This window comes from Pristiophorus japonicus, chromosome 8, assembly GCF_044704955.1.
Source record: "Pristiophorus japonicus isolate sPriJap1 chromosome 8, sPriJap1.hap1, whole genome shotgun sequence".
In the NCBI taxonomy this organism is placed as follows: Eukaryota; Metazoa; Chordata; class Chondrichthyes; family Pristiophoridae; genus Pristiophorus; species Pristiophorus japonicus.
The window spans coordinates 60,903,320-60,928,586 of record NC_091984.1 but is presented as its reverse complement, the minus strand read 5'-3'; positions in this window follow the sequence as shown (position 1 = coordinate 60,928,586).

The window sequence follows — 25,267 nt, the reverse complement described above, 5'->3', positions numbered from 1 at the left end:
CTTTTTTAACAAGAGTGTAACATTTTCAATCCTCCAGTCCTTTGGCACCACCTCTGTATCTAAGGAGGATTGGAAGATTGTGGGCAGCACCTCTACAATTTATATCCTTACTTCCCTCAGCAACCTAAGAGGTATCTTATCCGGAATGGATAACTTATCCACTTTAAGCACTGCCAGCCTATCTAGTACCTCCTCTTTGTCTATTTTTATCCCATCCAGAATCCCGGCAACCTCCTTGTTTACCATAGCTGTGGCAAAGTTCTGTTTCTTGGTAAACATGGTTGCAAAAGACTCATTTAATACCTCAGCAATGCCTTCTGCCTCCACGGATAGGTCTCCATTTTGGTCCCTAATCGGCCTCACCACTCCTCTGACAACCCTTTTACTGTTAATATACCTTTGGATTCCCCTTTATGTTAGCAATTCCCTTTTATGTTAGCAAAATAGTTCCATATACGTAATGGATTAAATGTCCAAAGTGGGATCATATAGCTGGCACAGGCATGATGAGCTGAATGGCCTCCTTCTGTGCTATAAGATTTTATATACACATCACAGAGAAAGGTTATTTGATTGTATTTCATTGAGATGTCGATCTGGGAGCCGAGATATTGTTCAGTAGGAGAAGAACTACTTTGAGCCAAGTCTGTAGGGGGTATCTTCTTTTACAACTCTCTAAAAAACAGTGTAACTCACTGAAATCCTTGGTATAATCCCAGAACTAAAGGTCATAAACCAAATGAGTAAATCTCAATGAAATCGCTGATTAGAAGAATGTGTTTCTCTTACAAAATGGTCGATGTTTGCAACAGGAAAACAGTTGATATTAATATTATATCAATTATAGTTAGAAACATAGAAACATAGAAAATAGGTGCAGGAGTAGGCTATTAGGCCCTTCAAGCCTGCACCGCCATTCAATAAGATCATGGTTGATCATTCCCTCAGTACCTATTTCCTGCTTTCTCTCCATACCCCTTGATCCCCTTAGCCGTAAGGGCCATATTTAACTCCCTCTTGAATATATCCAATGAACTGGCATCAACAACTCTCTGCGGCAGGGAATTCCACAGGTTAACAACTCTCTGAGTGAAGAAGTTTCTCCTCATCTCAGTCCTAAATGGCTTACCCCTTATCCTTAGACTATGTCCCCTGGTTCTGGATTTCCCCAACATCGGGAACATTCTTCCTGCATCTAACCTGTCCAGTCCCGTCAGAATCTTATACGATCCCCTCTCATCCTTCTAAACTCTAGTGAATAAAGGCCCAGTTGATCCAGTCTCTCCTCATGTGACAGTCCAGCCATCCCTGGAATTAGTCTGGTGAACCTTCGCTGCACTCCCTCAATAGCAAGAACGTCCTTCCTCAGATTAGGAGACCAAAACTGAACACAATATTCCAGGTGAGGCCTCACTAAGGCTCTGTACAACTGCAGTAAAACCTCCCTGCTCCTATATTCAAATCCCCTAGCTATGAAGGCCAACATACCATTTGCCTTCTTCACCGCCTGTTGTACCTGCATGCCAACTTTCAATGACTGATGAACCATGACCCCCAGGTCTCATTGCCACTTTTCCTTTTCCTTTTCCTAATCTGCCACCATTCAGATATATTCTGCCTTCATGTTTTTGCCCCCAAAATGGATAACCTCACATTTATCCACATTATACTGCATCTGCCATGCATTTGCCCACTCACCTAACCTGTCCAAGTCATCCTGCAGCCTCTTAGCATCCCCCTCACAGCTCACACTGCCACCCAGTTTAATGTCATCTGCAAATTTGGAGATATTACACTCAATTCCTTCATCCAAATCGTTAATGTATATTGTAAAGAGCTGGGGTCCCAGCACTGAGCCCTGCGGCACTCCACTAGTCACTGCCTGCCATTCTGAAAAGGACCCGTTTATCCCAACTCTATGCTTCCTGTCTGCCAACCAGTTCTCTATCCACGTCAGTAGATTACCCCCAATACCATGCGCTTTGACTTTGCACACCAATCTCTAGTGCGGGACCTTGTCAAAAGCCTTTTGAAAGTCCAAATACACCACATCCACTGGTTCTCTCTTGTCCACTCTGCTAGTTACATCCTCAAAAAATTCCAGAAGATTCGTCAAGCATGATTTCCCTTTTATAAATCCATGCTGACTTGGACCAATCCTGTCACTGCTTTCCAAATGCACTGCTATTTCATCCTTAATGATTGATTCCAACATTTTCCCCACTACTGATGTCAGGCTAACCAGTCTATAATTATGCGTTTTCTCTCTCCCTCCTTTTTTAAAAAGTGGTACATTAGCTACCCTCCAGTCCATAGGAACTGATCCAGTGTCAATAGACTGTTGGAAAATGATCACCAATGCATCCACTATTTCTAGGGCCACTTCCTTAAGTACTCTGGGATGCAGACTATCCAGCCCCGGGGATTTATCGGCCTTCAATCCCATCAATTTCCCTAACACAATTTCTGCCCTAATAAGGATATCCTTCTCACTAGACCCACTGTCCCCTAGTACATTCGGAAGGTCATTCGAGTCTTCCTTCGTGAAGACAGAACCGAAGTATTTGTTCAATTGGTCTGCCGTTTTTTTGTTCTCCATTATAAATTCACCTGAATCCGACTGCAAGGGACCTACATGCAATGTTGCTCATGCTGTTCTCGTCTGACGTCCATACATGCTCTCTTTCCAGCAGGGATCATGGTGCTTACATTAAACTGCAGTCCAGCTGCAGCAGAAAGTTGCGGTAATCTGTTTCGCTTACTTTGTTTACAGAGGCACAGTCATGAGTAGTTATGGTTCCAAGCCCAGTTCAATTGCTACCCAAAGCCATTAAAGCTTAACTATTTTTCTTCAGTGTTTTAATCAATCAAATAAAAAGAGCAGTGTCATATACTACACCTCCTTTTACAAAGGGAGTTTTAGATAAATAGTATTTGGAGACAACATGATTGCATAGGTCAATGATGCTGTTAATGACATGAGAGTAAAATTACTTCCTCTTCAGTGATCTGATAATTTGCCACTGATAACACCCTTATGAATTTAACACTTTAGTCTCCAGAAAAAGTATAAAACACCTCAATTATAAAATGTAAAATATTTTTGAAGGGTTAATTAATTTTGTTCAGTTTGATCTGACCCCAGAGGCACCTAAACCCACCCAAAAAGATGAGATGCAATTGGAAGCAGTAAAGCTGGAGTAACAACAGTGGTGCCAGGCTGCATATTTTCCTGGTTGTGTGCTCAGTACTCAGCCTGGTCATGTAGGTTAGTGATGTGGTTTCTAGCAATCAAGGAAGGCCAACAGCTAGAAAACAAACTCACAAATTGTGACTTAGACACAAACTCTGGATACTGCGCATACCTGAAGCTTGGGGTATGGCCGATCCACTTCTATGTTAAACATTTCTGTTATATAAACACAACAAAAGACAACTGCTAGATGGTCCTTTAAGAACTCAACTGGTTAACACAATGAATAGTTAAGCCATACAGAACAGGAAATGCCAGGTTCAATCCATGTTTGATACTGTTAGTTGCGTACAGCCTGGGTGGCTACGAGGAGCAACCTTGCTTCTCAAATATACCCAGCTTCAGTTCCTCCAACCTGTGATCCCTTTGAGCACCATTTCCCAATGGGAATTACTGAATTTACCGCTATGGGTGCCAGATCAGAGAAAAGCTATAGTGATAGGGGATTCACTAGTTAGGGAAACAGACAGATGTTGCCACGGCCGCAGACGTGACTTCAGAATGGTATGTTGCCTTCCAGTCACTGAGTGGCTGTAGGACATTCTGGGGGGAGAGGATGAACAGCCAGAGGTTGTGGTCCATATGTGTACCAATGACGTATGTAGAAAGAGGGATGAGGTCCTGCAGGCATATTTTAGTGAGATAGGAAAGAGATTAATAATAAGCAGATTTCAAAGGTAGTAATCTTCGGATTATTCCCAGTGCCATGTACCAGTGTGTATAGTAATAGGAGGATAGAGCTATGAATGCATGGCTGGAGAGATGGTGCAGGAGGGAGGGCTTTAGATTCCTGAAGCATTGTGAGCGGTTTTGGGGGAGGTGGAACCTGTACAAGCTGGACGGGTTTCACCTCAATAGGACCAGGACCAATATGCTTGCTAGTACTTTTGGGGAGGGTTTAAAGTAGCTTGGCAGTGGGATGGGGATGGGAACCTGAGTGTAGATTCAGAAGGGAGAGAAGCAAAGCTGGAAATGGAGGCAGAAAATAGTTGTCCTTTTGTGCATAACACAGAGCTTATCCACAACCACGCCCTGCTTTTCACCTTCTAATATTACATTATAGAGAATCTGAGGCAGAAACTTATGTAAGTTGGATATGTTTGGAATTGCAATTGTAGATTTAAAAGAGAATGATTTGCCAAGACTTCATTAATGAGCTACTGAAATATATACGTAATAATATTTACCCAAATTTTGTGAAGTTCTGTCCACCTTTCCATATCCACTGTAGCCCTGATCCATTTGGGGTTCATTAAGTATGCCCAGTGGGTTCCTGGCAGGGATCTTGTCATCAAAATGTACCCTACCCTGCCAGTGCGAAGGAGGAAACTCCAGTGGTGCTGCAGAGCAGATGCTGCTGCAGCACATGAAGATCCCAAGGCTCTAGAAGCAGTGATGACATGGGTGAAAAGACGAAAAGTCTACTGGGACCCAGCCCTTGACATCCTCAGTGATCATTTACATGCGCAGCAAATTTAATGGGCCTGCACAGGGAAAAAAATTAGAAGCAACATTGCAGCGATCCTGCCTGATTTTGGATAATCGTTCCTATTGTGCCTTAGAAAGCTTAGAAAGTCTTAAATTGACAAGCTATTTAGGAAAATAGTATAACTGTAATTAATAAGAGACTGAATGAACACACTTGCTGCATTAAATAAAATATAATTCTATAGGGGTTTCCAGCCATTGCCACGTGCCGATGGATAACTGCATCATTGCTCTTGTATGTAATTGGGTTCTCAATTCCTCAAACAATAGAGCTCAACTCGAAATTTGATCCTGTGTTTCTGTATCTTGCGGTCACTAAATCTTTTGAGTTAAATAGTAATTTGGGGATTTGTCAAAGGGTGTGTGAGTTATATTTTAAAACCATGGACTAACTTAAAGACTTTACAAATCTATTGTTGATTTGCTGATATCCTCTCCAGGCTGTGTGTCTGATTTTAGCTGCTATTTACCAATAAACAAACTTAATTGAGCAGTGAATAATGTCAACACAGTTCAGCCCAGCATGTGAGACCATGAGAAAGGAACTTTTGTTGTCTGCCATTTGTAATCTTTTCAGTTTGCTATTTTTATTATTGTTTTCCTTGCCATATTTTTTCCACCAATTTTAATTTTCCCCCTCCTCCTTTTCTCTCCTTAGGATCTATGTTCCGCAATGCTGGGTCCCCTCCAATTTATAAAAATGAATTCATCAACATGGCTGACAGTATATTCACCCTTTTGTCCTGTGTTGTGTATAGTTCCTGGGGCTGAAAGGTGCTCATAGTACTAAAATGGTTAATGCTGTTTTGTAACCATGTGACTCACTCTCTGAATTTCTTGTTCTTTGCCCGCAGAGGAAGTGCTGAACCTTCACCTGGCACCTTCCGAACACACTTCCAGCAACTGGCTGTCTGAGCCCATAGGCCAGCCCACCATAGTTGCAGATAGCCACAGCGGCAGTGGCAATTAGGCGGTAGATCATTGGCCTCCATTTCCAAGGCTCAACCGCTCCTTCTTCCAACAGGTTGCAAGCCTAGTTTCTGAGTGCCTGTTGGATCCTATTACCTAAATAAATGAATATTTTAGATTGCAAGGCAGAAAGGAATGTCACCAGGAGGCATTCCTATCTCCCAGATAATCTAGACCACCTCGTCCATATATGAGCTAACAAAAGGAGTATCTTTGAATGGAGTTTTTTGTGTACATTGGATCGAGGAAAAGGTTTATGTAAAATCTTCTTAGCCTATCAGTTGCAGAACAAGGAAATGAAAATCCTATGACTATTTAAACCACAGAGCCTTTAAAAGAAACTGAATAATGAACATGTCAACAGGATTTAACTCTTCATCGCATCAAATTAAAAAGAACAGGGGAGGCTGTCCACATAGTTCTTCCGATCTCTGGAATGCTTCCTTCCGGCCCCCAAGCTCTCCCATCATCAGATCCATCCCCCGGAGTCAGGGTTCGAACCCCCATGCCCCTTAGGGATCGGGCCCCCCCACCCGGGCTTGAAACCCCCCGGGATCGATTCTCAGATTCGGGGTCGGGGATCGGAACCTCCCAAGGGATCAGATCCCCCTGGGGGAATGGGAGCCCCGACTTGGAACCCCGGCCCAGGCTTAGAACCCACCCCCCTTTCTGGGTCCAGCACTTACCTGGCCTGCGGCCTCCAGGTGCGTGATCCCCGCCCGACTAGAAACCAGCCTGTCTGACTTCCGGGCGGGGAACCTGCCCTTTACGTCACAGACATGCTGTGGAGTTAAAATGCCACAGCGTGCTGGGAAAACTGAACTTCTAGTTTTCCCACCATCTCCCGGGTGGGAAACGAGAAAATCGCAGACAATTTTCAGGTCGATGACCTTTCATCAGAACTTTAGATGTACTTTTCTAGTGTAGTCACTGTTGTAATGTAGGAAACGCGACGGCCAATTTGCACACAGCAATGAGGCAATAACCAGATAATTTGTGGTCATCCATATTGGGTCGAAAAAGGAAACATCTGAGTTTTTAAATGGAGAAAAGCTAGGAACAATGGAAGTCCAAAGAGATTTAGATGTCCATGTATACAGATCATTAAAATGTGGTAGTCAGGCACAAAAAAAATCAAAAAGGATAATGAAATGTTAGCCTTTATAACGAGAGGGCTAGAATATAAAGGGGAGGCAGTTTTGCTACAGCTATGCAAAGCCTTGGTTAGACCACATCTGGAGTACTGTGTACAGTTCTGGACTCTGCACCTTAAAAAGAATATACTGACATTCAAAGGAGCGCAGTGCAGATTCACCAGGATGTTATCAGAGCACCAAAAGTTAGATTATGAGCAAAGATCACATGAACTAGGCTTGTATTCCCTGCAATAGAGGTTACAGGGTGATTTGATTGAGGTTTTTAGGATTTTGAAAGGAATTGATAGGGTAGAGAGAAATTATTTCCCTGGTGGAAGAGTCTGGGACAAAGGGATATAACCTTAAAATCAAAGCCAGGCCATTCAGGAGAGATGTTAGGAAGCACTTTCTCACGTAAAAGGTGATAGAAGTGCGGAGCTCTCTCCCACAAAAAGCAGTAGATGCTAGTTCAATTAATAATTTAAAATCGTAGACCGACAGATTTTTGCTAGCCAAGGGTATTAAGGGATATGGAGCCAAAGTGGGTGGATGGAATTGGGATATAGATCAGCCATGATTTCTTTGAATGGCGGAACAGGCTCGAGGGCTGAATGGCCTGCTCCTGTTCCTATGTACCAAATGTGCCAAGGCTGATCATATAGTGGACCAGATAATGAGATCTCCATGCACTGCCAGCTATTGGGGCTGGCAATGTTCAGGCAACATAAGCTCATTAGCATATTTTGGGATTGGTCTAAGCCAGTGCAGGCTCCCAATAAAATTGGGGTTCACATTGCTTCACGTGCTCTATACCTAGGAGCAGGTGACAAAGACATATTTTTTTTGCCAATGTCAACTTTCCAAGGTAAGTGCACATGATTAATTGAGCCTCTTAATAGGTTATTTTGACAAGGTTTGATTTTGCTCCTCATTGTACAATTGGTACACTATCACAGAGGGAGAATGAAGGGCACTTTGCCAACTGCTTTATTCATTCATGGGCATGCTTGTTTTCTTCTGTTTCACTGGTCCATGTAGCCATATCACAGTGCTGCAACATGGCCATTCAATTGGCCAAGTATCAAGCACCAAGTACACTGCAAGCACAAAGTTCTCTAGAGTTGCACATTCACTCACTCATATAGAATGCATCTCACAATCCTCTTCCTTATATATGTCTCTTTTATATATGCTTGCAGAAGCAGTGCTTGCAGACAGAAGGGGCTTACCAATGCTGTGACCCTTGATCAGGAAGAGTGGGAGGCTGAATTTGAATACCTCTCCCAAATGTATTGCTTTGCTTTGCATTGCTCCTCTCTTTACTCATTCATTCTTTCCATCTTGCATAGCCCTACATTGGTGCATGTTTGTGTGAAACACTGAATTCTCTTGCCATGTGCGGCAATGTTTTAAATGGTTAAATTACAAGACACTTTCTACTTGCCATCTACTTCTCACAAAAAACTTAACCGTCACAGATAATGCAGCAGTTACCCAATTTGATAGAATGTTGGGCTGAAAGTTGGAAGATGTCACAGAAATCTCCACACTTCCCTGGAAGAAGTTTGTTGCATAAAATGTTAAAAGCAGCTGTAACCTTGATAGCCACTGACAGCCATGTCAGTGCCTAAGCTGATCTCCGGCTGGTTGCAGAGCATGCAGAGTTTGGTTTTGGCTTTGTTTGGGAATCTAAGTGATGAGGTTTATTCAGACAGTTCCAGAGAACAGACTCTGGCCATGTATACATAACTGCCAACATAAGGATGTGTCTGAATAGAGTGTCTAAAGTGCAAACTCACCTATCTTTTATGGCTCCTGCGATCCTCCTCCTCCTCCTCCAGAACCTGCATATAGAGAAAAAGGAATAGCCGTGCCTGAACTGTAATGAGCTATCTAATAACTGCAGATGTACAAACTAACTCTGACAGAAGTTGTAATACAGCTTTAGATAGTTACAGGAAAGATTTGAGTAAGTTACAATAATTTCCTTCATGTGACAAGACCAAAACACAATGGCCTAGGTTTTTTTGTGGATTTTTTTTTATTCATTCTCGGGATGTGGGCATAGCTGGCAAGACCAGCATTTACTGCCTATCTCTAGTTGCCCTTGAGAAAGTGGTGGTGAGCCTTCTTGAACTGCTGCAGTCCATGTTACTGCACAAGATAAAAGTTCACGGGGTTGGGGGTAATATATTAGCATGGCTAGAGGATTGGCTAACGAACAGAAAACAGAGAGTAGGGATAAATGGTTCATTCTCGGGTTGGCAATCAGTAACCAGTGGGGTGCTGCAGGGATCAGTGCTCGGACCCCAACTATTTACATCTACATTAACGACTTGGAGGAAGGGACTGAGTGTAATGTAGCCAAGTTTGCCGACGATACAAAGATGGGAGGAAAAGCAATGTGTGAGGAGGGCACACAAAATCTGCAAAAGGACATAGACAGGCTAAGTGAGTGGGCAAAATTTGGCAGATGGAGTATAATGTTGGAAAGTGTGAAGTCATGCAATTTGGCAGAAAAAAAATCAAAGAGCAAGTTCTTATTTAAATGGAAAAGTGCTGCACTACAACGGGACCTGGGGGTACTTGTGCATGAAACACAAAAGGTTAATATGCAGGTACAGCAAGTGATCAGGAAGGCCAATGGAACCTTGGCCTTTATTGCAAAGGGGATGGAGTATAAAAGCAGCAAAGTCTTGCTCGAGTTGTACAGGGTATTGGTGAGACCACACCTGGAATACTGCGTGCAGTTTTGGTTTCCATATTTACAAAAGGATAGAAACATAGAAAATAGGTGCAGGAGAAGGCCATTTAGCCCTCTGAGCCCTCACCACCATTCAATATGATCATGGCTGATCATGCAACTTCAGTAACCCATTCGTGCTTTCTCTCCATACCCCTTGATCCCTTTAGTCGTAAGGGCCACATCTAACTCCCTTTTGAATATATCTAACAAACTGGCCTCAACAACTTTCTGTGGTAGAGAATTCCACAGGTTCACCACTCTCTGGGTGAAGAAGTTTCTCCTCATCTCGGTCCTAAATGGTTTACCCCTTATCCTTAGACTGTGACCCCTGGTTTTGGACATCCCCAACATCGGGAACATTCTTCCTGCATCTAACCTGTCCAATCCCATCAGAATTTTATATGTTTCTATGAGATCCCCTCTCATTCTTCTAAATTCCAGTGAATATAAGCCTAGTCAATCCAGTCTTTCTTCATATGTCAGTCCTGCCATCCCAGGAATCAGTCTGGTGAACCTTCACTGCACTCCCTCAATAGCAGGAATGTCCTTCCTCAGACTAGGAGACCAAAACTGTACACAATATTCAAGGTGTGGCCTCACCAAGGCCCTGTACAACTGCAGTAAGACCTCCCTGCTCCTATACTCAAATCCTCTCGCTATGAAGGCCAACATGCCATTTGCCTTCTTCACCGCCTGCTGTACCTGCATGCCAACTTTCAATGACTGATGTACCATGACACCCAGGTCTCGTTGCACCTCCCTTTTTCCTAATCCGTCACCATTCAGATAATATTCTCCCTCCCTGTTTTTGCCACCAAAATGGATAACCTCACATTTATCTGCATATACTTGCTTTGGAGGCAGTTCAGAGAAGGTTCCCTAGGTTGATTTCAGAGATAAGGGGGTAGACTTATGAGGAAAGGTTGAGTAGGTTGGGCCTCTACTCACTGGAATTTAGAAGAATGAGAGGTGATCTTATCTCAACATATAAGATTATGAGGGGGCTTGACAAGGCGGATGCAGAGAGGATGTTTCCACTGATAGGGGAGACTGAACTAGAGGGCATAATCTTAGAATAAGGGGCCGGCCATTTAAAACTAAGATGAGGAGAAATTTCTTCTCTCAGAGTGTTGTGGATCTGTGGAATTTGCTGCCTCAGAGAGCTGTGGAATCTGGGACATTGAATAAATTTAAGACAGAAATAGAGTTTGTTAAACGATAAGGAAATAAGGGGTTATGGAGAGTGGGCAGGGAAATGGACCTGAGTCCATGATCGGATCAGCCATGATCGTATTAAATGGCGGAGCAGGCTCAAGGGGCCGTATGCCCTAGTCCTGCTCCTATTTCTTATGTTCTTATGTAATGTGGTGAAGGTACTCCCACAACACTGTTAGGAAGGGAGTTCCAAGATTTTGACCTAGCAACGATGAAGGAATGGCAATATATGTCCATGTCTGGATGGTGCGTGACTCGGAGGTGAACTTAGAGGTGATGCAACTGCTATCCTTGTCCTTCTAGATGGTGGAGGTCGTTGGTTTGGGAGATGCTGTCAAAGTAGCATTGGTGAGTTGCTACAGTGCATCCTATACATAGGATTACATAGGATAAACGGCACAGAAAAAGGCCATTCGGCCCAACCAGTCGATGTCGGCGTTTATGCTCCTCGAGCCACCTACCGTCTTTCCTCATCTAAATCTATCGGCATAACCCTCTATTCCCTTCTCCCTCATATGCTTGTCTAACCTCCACTTAAATGCATCTATAGTATTCACTTCAACCACTCCCTGTGGTGGCGAGTTCCACATTCTCACCACTCTTCGGGTAAAGACGTTTCTTCTGAATTCCCTATTGGACTTCTTGGTGACTATCTTATATTGATGGCCTCTAGTTATCCTCTTCCCCACAAGTGGAAACATTCTCTCTGTATCCACTCTATGAAAACCTTTCATAATTTTAAAGACCTCTATTAGGTCACCCTTCAGCCTTTTTTTTCCAAGAGAAAAGAGATCCTGCCTGATCATCCTTTCCTGATATGTATACCCTTGCATCGCTGGCAGCATCCTTGTAAATCTCTGAACCCTCTCCAGTGCCTCTATATCCTTTTTATAATATGGCGACCAGAACTGTACACAGTACTCCAAGTGTGGTCTAACCAAGGTTCGATACAGGTTTAGCATAACCTCCCTAGTTTTCAATTCTATACCTCCAGAAATAAACCCTAGTGCTTGGTTTGCTTTTTTATGGCCTTGCTAACCTGTGTCGCAACTTTTAGTAATTTGTGTATTTCTACTCCGGGATCCCTTTGTTCCTCTACCCCACCTAGACCCACATCCAAGTAATAAGTAATATAGATAGTATACACTGTAGCCACAGTGTGCCAGTGGTGGAAGGAGGGAATGTTTGAGGTGGTGGATGTGCTGCTGATCAAGCGGACTTGTGCCACTGTAATGATGCATCTACAGCATAGGGACCCTTGAACAGCACAAAAGAGGTAATTATGGAGTAAGTGATGGGGAATTGCTTATGCCATTCCATATTTTCATGTGAGTTTTGTACCGTCCGTCATTACCCTCATTGAAAACAGTGAGAAGGTACTTATCATAGCTCTGTCCCCATTACAATCGTGATTTTCCTACCTTTATGTCCTTTTTCAAGCCTTCACCTGTCAGTTGCTGGTGGCCTGACAGCTGCGGGATTTACTTACTTTAAATCATTCTCCAATTGTATTTAAATGACGTGCTCATTTTTTACAGCATAATACTAAAGGTTATACTGCACAAAACAATATCTATACAACACACTAAATGTGAAATGTGTAGCAGTACATTAAACATTAAATACTATAGTGTATATTAGATATACAGTCTCAAAATGCTATACTATTATATACAAAAATATGCTAAACAGAATGCACTAGATTCCTACATTACAATAGTCACTACACTTTAAAAGGTACTTCATCGGCTGTGAAGTGCTTTGGGACGTCGATGGTCGTGAAAGGCACTATATAAATGCAATTCTTTCTTTTTAGCAATGGTAGCCAATAATGTGATTAACATGAGAACAGTCACGGTCCCACAGTTTGCACAGATACATCCAATTTCATTAGGATTGCCGAACTTTGCCTTCATAAAATAGTTGTCACTTTGTGTATAACACAGAGCTTATCCATAACCACGCTCTGCTTTTCACATTCTAATAATACATTATAGAGAATCTGAGGCAGAAACTTATGTACGTTGAATACGTTTGGAGTTGCAATTGTAGATTTAAAAGAGCATGATCTGCCAAGGCTTCATTAATGAGCTACTGAAATGTATATGTAATAATATCTTTCCAAGTTTTGTAAAGTTCTGCCCACCTTTCCATATCCACTGTAGCCCTGACCCATTTGGGGTTCATTAAGTATGCCCAGTGGGTTCCTGGCAGGGATCTTGTCATCAAAATGTACCCTACCTTGCCAGTGTGAAGGAGGAAACTCCAGTGATGTTGCAGAGGGGATGCTGCTGCAGCACATGAAGATCCCCGGGCTCTAGGAAGCAGTGATAACATGGGTGAAAAAATGGAAAGTCTACTGGGGCCCAGCCCTTGACGTCCTCAGTCACCATTTACATGCAGCAGGCAGGGACGGACGGAGCTGGCAGCGGTGATCGCAGCAAGGGTAGCAGGAGAGAAACCCCAGGTGGGGTGTTGACGTGGCAGTAGGCCTCACTGCCCCATTTTCCCACCATTTCTACAGCGATACAATGTTCATCCAAAGGTCGCTCACCAGCACTGCCGCTAGCGGAAGAGATACTGCACATGTGCAGCTGCGCAGCAAATTTAAAGGGCCCGTGCAGGGGAAAAAATGAGAAGGATCCTGCCTGATTTTGGAAAATCGTTCCTATAGTGCCTTAGGGCTCAATTTTCTTCTTTGCTGACTTTTGGCGCCCAGGAGGATTAACGGCCAATTTTTTTTGTGCCCGATTGCGCCGAAAAAAAAGTTGCAACTTTCACCAAAGTAAAATTTCATTTTGGCGCTGCGGTACCCAAAGTTAAGTCTGGGGGTGGAGCTTTAAGTGTGCGCCAAAAAGTCTCTGAGCATGTACTGGAAAAAAAAAATCACTTTTCCCACGTGACAAGTGTGCCTGCGCATCCACAGTAAATCTTCTGGTCTGGATCAAGAGCTTGTGAACCTGGTTTGTGTATGAGCAACACTAGGCTCTGTCTCTATGGAGATGTGTCGTATAGTGATTTATGGCACTTTAATGATAACTTTGGGCGAAATGTGTATGTTTGCTGCTGTGCACAAAATTGTAGCGCTGTCTCCGATGCTCACCGGGCTCCAGGCACAGGTCGGAGTGCTGGCCGGCAGGATCACTTCTTCGGCCGGACAGAAACACAGGAGATCAGTGCTCAGCTTGGAAAGAAGTCGGGGTGGGGGGTGGAATCCAAGTGCCGAGATCCTGTGCTTGTGTCAGGCCGAGGGAGCGATCCTACCACCGGTTGGCCTGCACTCCCCCGACCCGTGCCTGGAGCCTCGTGAGCAGAGGTTCTGTGGTGGGGTGGAGTCGCAATTTGTCTACTCACATAACACTCTCAAATTCTAAACATTATGTGGAAAAAGTGTAATTTCTAACATTCTGTGGGAAAAATTTAATTTCCGAGTTATTTTCTGAGTTCCCTCTGCAAAAATCATCAGGAATTTGTATTTTAAATTGTCTTCTTCTCTCGCTCCAAAAACTCAGAAATATACTCAGCGTCGATTCTCTTAAGTTAACGTAGGGTTTTTCTGATCGGTACTTAAGGCAACTCTGCGCCGTTTTCAAAAAAGAAATTGGTGTTGCCAAAAATCGCTTAAATGGCCAAAAACTTTGGGCCCAAAAGAGCACGGAAATCAGTTTTCACCCAGACCTGTGCCAAAAAATCTGGCGTACAAAAAATCCGGTGCTGACAGTTGCCACTGGCGTACAAACTTTGAGGAAAGTTGCAAATTCACAATTGCGCAAAAAAAATCAGCGAATGGCAAAAAAACGGCACCCAATGGTGGCGAAAATTGAGCCCTTAGAAAGCCTTAAATTGACAAGCTATTTAGGAAAATAGTATAACTGTAATTAATAGGAGACTGAATTAACACACGCTGCATTAAATAAAATATCATTCTGTAGGAGTTTCTAGCCATTGCCACGTGCCAATGGATAACTGCAATATTGGTGTATGTAATTGGGTTCTCAATTCCTCAAACAATTTAGATCTCAACTCAAAATTGATTCCTGTGTTTTTTTGGTATTTGTATCTTGCGTTCACTAAATCTTTTGAGTTAAATAGTAATTTGGAGTTTTGTCAATGTGTGTGTGTTATTTTTTAAATCCATGGATTAATTTAAAGACTTCACAAATCTATTGTTGATTTGCTGATATCCTATCCAGGCTGTTTGTCTGATTTTAGCTATTGTTTACCAGTGTTAAACAAACATACTTAATTGAGTAGCGAATAATGTCAACACAATTGAGCTGAGCATGTGAGAGTCATGCGGAAGGGTCTTTTGATGTTTGCCATTTGTAATCTTTTCAGTGCAGCCAGCAGCATTTTCTTTTTTTATTATTGTTTTCCTGATCATATTTTTTCCAATTTTAATATTCCCCCTCCTCCTTTCCTCTCCTTAGGATCTAGGTTCCGCAGTACTGGGTCCTCTCCAGTTTATACAAATGAATTCATCAACATGGCTGACAGTATATTCACCCTTTTGTCCTGTGTTGTGTATAGTTCCTGGGGCTGAAAGGTGCTCATAGTACTAAAATGGTTAATGCTGTTTTGTAACCATGTGACTCACTCTCTGAATTTCTTGTTCTTTGCCATCAGGGGACGTGCTGAACCTTCACCTGGCACCTTCCGAACATCCTGGACCTGCCGCCCCTCCCACATGCAGACTTCCAGCAACTGGCTGGCCCAGCCCACAGGCCAGCCCACCACACACAGTCCAGTGACAGCGGCAATTAGGCAATAGATCATTGGCCCCCATTCCAGGACTCTACCTCCCCGTTTACCAATAGGGTGGGAGCCTAGTTTCTGAGTGCCTGTTGGATCCTATTACCTAAATAAATGAATATATCAGATTGCAAGGCAAAAAGGAATGTCACCATGAGACATTATTATCTTCCAGATAATCTAAACCACATGAACTAGCAAAACTAGTATCTTTGAATGGGGTGTTGCGTACACATTGGATTGAGGAAATGGTTTATGTTACAGAACAAGGAAATGAAAATCCTATACCTATTTAATCCACAGAGCTTTTAAAAGAAACAGAATAATGAACATGACAACCGGATTTAACCCTTCAATGCATCAAAGTAAAAAGAATGGGGGAGACTGTCCACCTAGTTCTTCTGATCTCCCACTCTAACTTGTTTTGCTTTCGCTGTTAAAGCCCTTTCTCCAGGGGGTCCGCCCCTCCTGAAGATGTTAACTTCATGACAGAATATGGTTTCTCAGGTAACAGTAACCCTTTATATCTCACTTAAGTTACTGTCATTCATGTGTGTGGCAGTGAGAGCTGATTACGGAGGACATCACAGTGATCCTTTAATTACTTTATATATTATTATGTATGTAAGCCATTTTGCAGCAGCGACATTGCCCAAACATCGGTGAGATAAATGACTGTTAATCTGCTTCTGAGGTATAGTAGTTGGGGGAGGAATGTTGATTAGAATAAGTCACAACTCTTGCAATAGATGATGGGAACAGACCCTCAGGACATTTTGGGGCGATTTTAATCCTGCAGAAACTTGGCAAGCGGGCAGTTAAAATCGCCCGTGGCTCTCTCCCACCGATGTCCTCCACCGATCCCGTGGGCTACAATTTTAACACATTGGGCTCCAATGACATAATCAGGCCTGACTGCTATTTTAACCATGGGCCTGAGTGGGAAAGCAATGGTTCCTTTCCCGTCGAGCCAACCTAGCATGAAAATGAGACAGGGTCAGAAGAGACCCTAAATGTATGTTTTGTACATTTTTTTTTAAATTTCCGTGTGGGATCAGGAGCAGGAATGCTCCTCCGGTTCCCAAAAGGGGCAGTTTAGGCTTCCCGTGCCTTGGGCTCTCTCCCACCCCAATTGACCTACGAATGCCGAGAACCGTTCCTTCGGTCCCTGGCAGTGGTCTCCCACGGTTGCACCCCCGCCCTCTGCTGTTTCCTGTTGGTTTCGGCAAACTAACCAGCAGCACGCAGGTGAGACCCAGCAATTAAAACCTCCCAGGCTTCAGGCAACCGAGGTCTGAATGATTTGCTGGCACCTTGGCCCCCCAGGCTCCCTACCCGAGTTACAAGTCAGGCCTGTTCATTTCACCTGGAGGACACTCCCTTGATATTACACTGAAGTGACAACCTACCATTATGTGCTCTAGTCCTGGTGTGCAAGTTGAGCCAACAACCCTTCTGAAGGGAATAAAGGCTACCAACTGAGCTAAGCTGACAGTGCACGTAGAGATGATCAAATGCTCCATGGAACCTGGTAATTCCGGAGAATCTGTAAGGGCCAGAACAAAGGCAACTGTTTAAGGAGGAATAGCTTTAAATGCAAGGCTAGTTTCCAACATCCCACTCTATGTCGACAGGACCTTGAATAGCCCGGACCAAGCTGAACCACAGAGATGTGGTCTATTTCTCCTGACATTTACTTTGTATCTACCTGTGCTACAACAGACTGTGTGTGCTTGATGTTAACATTAGGTGCCTAAAATCTAAAAGTGGTCCATTCTCCAACTCTAACATTGATCAGCATGACTTTCACATACATAAAAATGCTGGATAAAGATTAATGGTTATAATTATAAATGGAGATGACCAAATATTCATGAAATAATATTCTAATAAACGTGTTCCTTAAATGAACTGATTCCAATTCTCTCACGTAAATGAGACTTTTACAGTTGTTGCAAATATAAAACTTTGATAAGTGAGAGGCCACTGTCCTAACAGCTCCAGCTAACACTATGTCAATAAAGAAAGGTCTTGATACACAACTAATAAATATTTTTTTGTCTATCTTCCATTAATTGTTGTGCTGTATTTGTTTGTCATTGGAGAGCAGTTTAAAGAGACAGGTAACATTTCTTAATATTAAAGTACTGTTGTTTAATTTCATAACTACAAGTCACTGCAGTAACCTTGTTTCAGTTAGTTCTCAGCATCAATGGGATTAGGCTCCTGAAGTCATTCTTACAGGTGAGGGCAGAGTGGGAAAGAAAAAATTGTGTAGATGGGAAGGGAGGGCGGCTTGGCAGTGAACCAAAAATTGTACTGACTCTCTGAAACAATATCAATCACTGGCAGCAGACTGGACAATGACTGCAAATTTTCTGATGAAGTAATAAAATTGGAAGCTTTTTGCATGAAATATTTAATTTCCATAGATCATTGTGGCAGATTGCTGCCATGGACCATTCACTTCTCTCTTCTTCCATCCTCCTACATCGGCACTTCCATGTTACCTTGCCCCAAGTTCCACTCTTATCTGCCCCAACATAATCAGCACACATCCTGCAATGGCTTCTTCTGCTATTCCTAGATGATCACCTATAATAGTATGCCTCATGGTTCCATTCTTATTCCCTATCTACATCATCATCATCATCATAAGCAGTCCTTCGGAGTCGAGGGAGACTTCCTTCCACTCTAAAAAATTGAGTTTTCAGGTGACTGAACAGTTCAATGAGGGAATTGCAGTCTCTGTCACAGGTGGGGTAGACAATGGTTGAAGGAAAGGGTGAGTGGGGAGTCTGGTTTGCCGCAAGCTCCTTCTGCTGTCTGCGCTTGATTTCTGCATGCTCTCGACGATGAGACTCGAGGTGCTCAGCGCCCTCCCGGATGCTCTTCCTCCATTTTGAGCGCTCTTGGGCCAGGGATTCCCAGGTGCCGGTGGGGATGTTGCACTTTATCAAGGTGGCTTTGAGGGTGTCCTTGAAACATTTCCTCTGCCCACCTGGGGCTCGCTTGCCGTGTAGGAGTTCCGAGTAGAGCGCTTGCTTAGGGAGTCTCGTGTCGGGCATGCGGGCAATGTGGCCCGCCCAACGGAGCTGGTCGAGCGTGGTCAGTGCTTCGATGCTGGGGATGTTGGTCTGAGCGAAAGAACACTGACGTTGGTGCGTCTGTCCTCCCAGGGGATTTGCAGGATCTTGTGGAGGCAGCGTTGGTGGTATTCTCCAGGGATTTGAGATGTCTGCTGTATATGGTCCATGTTTCAGCCATATAGGGAGGCGGGTATCACTACTGCCCTGTAGACCATAAGCTTGGTGCCAGATTTGAGGCCCTGGTCTTCAAACACTCTTTTCCTCAGGCGTCCGAAGGCTGCGCTGGCACACTGGAGGCGGTGTTGGACCTAGTCATCGATGTCTGCCCTTGCTGATAGTAGGCTCCCGAGGTATGGAAAATGGTCCACGTTGTCCAAAGCTGCGCCGTGGATTTTGATGACCGGGAGATAGTGCTGTGTGACTGGGTCAGGTTGGTGGAGGGCCTTTATCTTATGAATGTTTAGTATAAGGCCTATGCTTTCGTATGCCTCGGTGAAGATGTTGACGATGACTTGGAGTTTGGCCTCTGAATGTGCACAGACGCAAGCGTCATCAGTGTACTGTAGTTCGATGACAGAGGATGGGACGACCTTGGATCTAGCCTGGAGGCGACAAAGATTGAAAAGGTTCTCATTGGTTCTATAGTTTAGTTCCACTCCAGCGGGGAGATGTAGCATTACAGCAAGGAAGATCGAGAAGAGCGTTGGCGTGCTGACTCTGGTCCAGATGTGGATTGGGTCTGTGGTGGTTGTTGGCCAGGATCCCATCTTGCATGTCATCGTGGAGCAGGCAGAGGATGATGACAAACTTTTGGGGGCAGCCGAAATAGAGAAGGCGCTCCATAGTCCCTCACGGTTGACAGTGTCAAAGGCTTTTGTGAGGTCAAAGGTGGCCATACACAAGGGTTGATGCTGTTCCCTACATTTCTCTTGTAGTTGTCACGCAGTGAAGATCATGTCCGTTGTACCCCTTAGTGGACGGAATCCACATTGCGACTCTGGGAGGAGCTCTTCAGCCACAGGGAGAAGACGATTGAGGAGGATTCTTACAATGACTTTCCCAGTGGCCGACAGCAAGGAGATTCCTCTGTAGTTACCGCAGTCGGACTTATCCACTTTTTTGAAGATAGTCACGATTACGGCATCTCTGAGATCTCCAGGCATGTTCTCCTCCTTCCAGATAAGAGAGATGAGGTCATGCATTCATGCCAATAGTGCCTCTCTGCCATACTTTAGTGCCTCAGCGGGGATTCCATCTGCTCCTGATACCTTGTTCTTGAGCTGATGGATGGCCTTTTCTAGCTCGTGCAGGGCTGGGGTTTTGCTGAGATGGTGGCGGGTAGCATGCTGCAGGATGGAGTTGAAGACACTCTCGTCAAAAGCAGAGTCTCGGTTAAGGAAATCTTCGAAGTGTTCCTTCCAGCGAGCCCTGACTGCCTCGGTGTCCTTATGAGTGCCTCTCCGTTCTTGGCCAGCAGTGGGGTGGGGCCTTGTGTGCTTGGGCCATTGGTGGATACGCTGAAGAAACCTCACACGTCATGGTTGTCTGCCAGCTGCTGGATCTCCTGTGCTTTCTCCACCCACCAACTGTGCATGAATAAGTTAAGATGGCGGCGCCCAGGCAGCAGGAGGAAGACGCTGTGAAAGGGCAAAATCCTTAAAATACTGAGCCAAGGGCGGGAGAGGAGAAGTATACATTGCAAAAAAAATTTCATGTATGCTAGCTCAACGCTGGCCCCAGAGTCCCTTCGGCCAGCGGCCCAACCTGTGGAGGCGAAAATAGCTGGGCAAGCTGCGGTGGAGCCACTGTCGGGCACATGGCGTGGGTAATGGTGACGGCCACTCAGCTTCCCAAGGGGTTGTGAGAGAAGTCAAAAATGGAGCAGGGCGCCAGCGTCCCTCATCCCGTCCCTCATCCCATCCCTCATCACACCTCGGATCTCTCACCATCTCTCCGAAAGGCGCTGCTCAGCACCGAGCTCCCTGTCTACATGCTGCCACTTGCCAACATTAGGATCAAAGCTCCTTGAGCGTCTGGTGGAAGGGCTACAAATTAGACTGGGACCTGGATATAGCAGGTTGTGCAGTTTCCTATGGGCTTGTTAGCAATGTTACCTCTAATTTTTTTTCGTGTGCTGTATCTTCTAGTGGCAACAGCTTGTGAGCGGCCTGCGCGCGACCTCCCGATTGATGTGCAGCCACTCGCCCGCGTACCTCAGGGGGAACATTGGTTGTTCAGTGTGGCAGCTCCACCTGCCCCAAACAAGGATTCCTATGCAAGAAGCGGCATAGCTTGGGGCGAGGTCTCCCCAGCAAGGCGTTTCCTCGTCCCTGGGCTGGCAAAGCATCACCAGTATGCTGCACAACCCACACAACGATGAATATAGGGCCCACCTCAGTGTGGCCAGGACATCTGCAGACATACAAAATATAACTATTTCCCTATAGCCCTCTTATTAAGGTAGCAAGATGAGGCGCCTGACAACTGCACACCCCAGCCACCCTCCCATCTTGGAACCAGCATCCTAGGCTGCAATTTATGGCCTGAGATGTGCCATTAGTGGCCGGGGCACCTGCCATATTACTTAAATGAGGTGCCTTCCCCCTGACCTATAAACTTTGGTAGGTTCAAATCTGGAGGTTACTGGTGAATGGATCCCAGCATTTATACCAAGATCAAACACTCACAAGTTTGTGCGTTCATATCTGTAACATGCATCAACAACAACAGCAACTTATATTTATATAGCACCTTTAATGTAATAAAAGGTCCCAAGGTGCTTCACAGGAGTGTTATAAAAAAAACACCCATAAAGGGAGATGCTGGGGCAGATGACCAAAAGCTTCGTCGAAGAGGGAGGTTTTAAGGAGCTTCTTAAAGGAGGAAAGAGAAGTGGGGAGGCGGAGAGATTTAGGAAGGAATTCCAGAGTTTAGGACCGAGGCAGCTGAAGGCACAGCCACCAATAAAAGAGCATTTAAAATCGTAGTTGTTTAAAAAGGCAAAATCGGTGGAGCGCAGAGGTCCAGGGGGATTCGAGGGTTGGATGAGATTACAGAGATAGGGAAGGGCGCGGCCATGGAGGGATTTGAAAACAAAGATGAGAATTTAAAAAATCGACACATTGCTTAACTGGGAGCCAATGTAAGTCGGCAAGCACAGGGGAGATGGGTGAGCAGAACTTGGAGCGAGCTAACACACAGGCGGCAGAATTTTCGATAAGCTCAAATTTATAGTGTGTAGAAAAAAAGAAACGTAGAAAATAGGTGCAGGAGTAGGCCATTCGGCCCCTCGAGCCTGCACCAACATTCAATAAGATCATGGCTGATCATTCATCTCAGTACCCCTTTCCTGCTTTCTTGCCATACCCTTTGATCACTTTAGCCATAAGGGCCATACCCAACTCCCTCTTGAATATATCTAACGAACTGGCATCAACAACTCTCTGCGGTAGAGAATTTCACAGGTTAACAACTCTCTGAGTGAAGAAGTTTCTCCTCATCTCGGTCCTAAATGGCTTACCCCTTATCCTAAGGCTGTGACCCCTGGTTCTTGACTCCCCCAACATCGGGAACATTCTTCCTGCATCTAACCTGTCCAGTCCTGTCAGAATTTTATATGTTTCTATGAGATTCCCTCTCATTCTTCTAAACTCCAGTGAATACAGGCCCAGTTGATCCAATCTCTCCTCATATGTCAGTCCTGCCAACCTGGGAATCAGTCTGGTGAACCTTCGCTGCACTCCCTCAATAGCAAGAACATCCTTCCTCAGATTAGGAGACCAAAACTGAACACAATATTCCAGGTGAGGCCTCACCAAGGCCCTGTACAACTGCAGTAAGACCTCCCTGCTCCTATACTCAAATCCCCTCGCTATGAAGGCCAACATGCCATTTGCCTTCTTCACCGCCTGCTGTACCTGCATGCCAACCTTCAATGACTGATGTACCATGACACCCATGTCTCGATGAACCTCTCCTTTTCCTAATCTGCCTCCATTCAGAAAATATTCGGCCTTCATGTTTTTGCCACCCAAGGGGATAACCTCACATTTATCCACATTACACTGCATCTGCCATGCATTTGCCCACTCACCTAACTTGTCCAAGTCACCCTGCAGCCTCTTAGCGTCCTCCTCACAGCTCACACCGCCACCCAGCTTAGTGTCATCTGCAAACTTGGAGATATTACATTCAATTCTTTCATCTAAATCATTGATGTATATTGTAAATAGCTGGGGTCCCAGCACTGAGCCCTGCGGAACCCCACTAGTCACTGCCTGCCATTCTGAAAAGGATCCGTTTATCCCGACTCTCTTCTTCCTGTCTGCCAACCAGTTCTCTATCCACATCAATACATTACTCCCAATATTATGTGCTTTCATTTTGCACACCAATCTCTTGTGTGGGACCTTGTCAAAAGCCTTTTGAAAGTCCAAATACACCACATCCACTGGTTCTCCCTTGTCCACTCTACTAGTTACATCCTCAAAAAATTCCAGAAGATTTGTCAAGCATGATTTCCATTTCATAAATCCATGCTGACTTGGACCGATCCTGTCACTGCTTTCCAAATGTGCTGCTATTTCATCCTTAATAATTGATTCCAACATTTTCCCCACTACTGAGGTCAGGCTAACCGGTCTATAATTCCCTGTTTTCGCTCTCCCTCCCTTTTTAAAAAGTGGTGTTACATTAGCTACCCTCCAGTCCATAGGAACTAATCCAGAGTCGATAGACTGTTGGAAAATGATCATCAACGCATCCACTATTTCTAGGGCCACTTCCTTAAGTGCTCTAGGATACAGACTATCCGGCCCTGGGGATTTATCGGCCTTCAATCCCATCAATTTCCCCAACACAATTTTCTGACTAATAAGGATTTCCTTCAGTTCCTCCTTCTCGCTAGACCCTCGGTCCCCTAGTATTTCCGGAACATTTTTTGTGTCTTCCTACGTGAAGACAGAACCAAAGTATTTGTTCAATTGGTCTGCCATTTCTTTGTTCCCCATCATAAATTCACCTGATTCTGAATGCAAGGGACCTACTTTTGTCTTCACTAATCTTTTTCTCTTCACATATCTATAGAAGTTTTGCAGTCAGTTTTTAAGTTCCCAGCAAGCTTCCTCTCATACTCTATTCCCCCCTCCTAATTAAACCCTTTGTCCTCCTCTGCTGAATTCCAAATTTCTCCCAGTCCTCAAGTTTGCTGCTTTTCCTGGCCAATTTATATGCCTCTTCCTTGGATTTAACACTATCCCTAATTTTGCTTGTTAGCCACAGTTGAGCCACATTCCTCGTTTTATTTTTACTCCAGACAGGAATGTACAATTGTTGAAGTTCGTCCATGTAATCTTTAAATGTTTGCCATTGCCTATCCACCACCAACCCTTTAAGCATCATTCGCCAGTCTATTCTGGCCAATTCACGTCTCATACCATCGAAGTTATCTTTCCTTACGTTCAGGACCCTAGTCTCTGAATTAATTGTGTCTCTCTCCATCTTAATAAAGAATTCTACCATATTATGGTCACTCTTCACCAAGGGGCCTCGCACAACATGATTGCTAATTAGTCCTTTCTCATTACACATCACCCAGACTAGGATGGCCAGCCCTCTAGTTGGTTCCTCGACATATATGTCTAATACACTCCAGGAAATCCTCCTCCACCATACTGCTATCAGTTTGGTTAGCCCAATGTATATGTAGATTAAAGTCGCCCATGATAACTGCTGTACCTTTATTGCACGCATCCCTAATTTCTTTTTTGATGCTGTCCCCAACCTCACTACTACTGTTTGGTGGTCTGTAGACAATTCCCACTAGTGTTTTCTGCCCTTTGGTATTCCACAGCTCTATCCATTCAGATTCCACATCATCCAAGCTAACGTCCTTCCTTACTATTTCCTCTTTAACCAACAGTGCTACCCCACCTCCTTTTCCTTTCTGTCTATCCTTCCTGAATGTTGAATACCCTTGGATGTTGAACTATTGAGATCAGCTAGGAGTGTGTTGGAATAGTCAAATCTACATGTGAAACAAGCCTGGATGGGGGTTTCAGCAGCAGATAATTTGAGGCAAGGGTAGAGACGGGCGATATTACGAAGGTGGAAATGGGCGGTTTTAGTGATAGAATGGATATGAGGTCGGAAGCTCAATTCGTGATCGCCCACCGAAAACGGAAGTCAAACAAAATGCTTCCCTAGCAACGGTATTCTACGCATGTGTGGGATTTTTTTTGTGGTTGAGTTTCTTTTGCCGCATTTTGCATGATCAGGAGTTATCACGCAAGCTCAGAAGCACAGGGAGGGTCAGAGAGAGAGAGAGAGAGAGAGGAAGGAAGAGAGAGAGAGAGAGAGAGAGAGGAAGGAAGAGAGAGAGAGAGAGAGAGGAAGGAAGAGAGAGAGAGAGAGAGAGAGAGAGAGGAAGAGAGAGAGAGAGAGAGGAAGGAAGAGAGAGAGAGAGAGAGAGAGGAAGGAAGAGAGAGAGAGAGGAAGGAAGAGAGAGAGAGAGAGAGAGAGGAAGGAAAAGAGAGAGAGAGAGAGAGAGAGGAAGGAAGAGAGAGAGAGAGAGGAAGGAAGAGAGAGAGGAAGGGAGGAAGAAGATATTTTTATGGCTGGT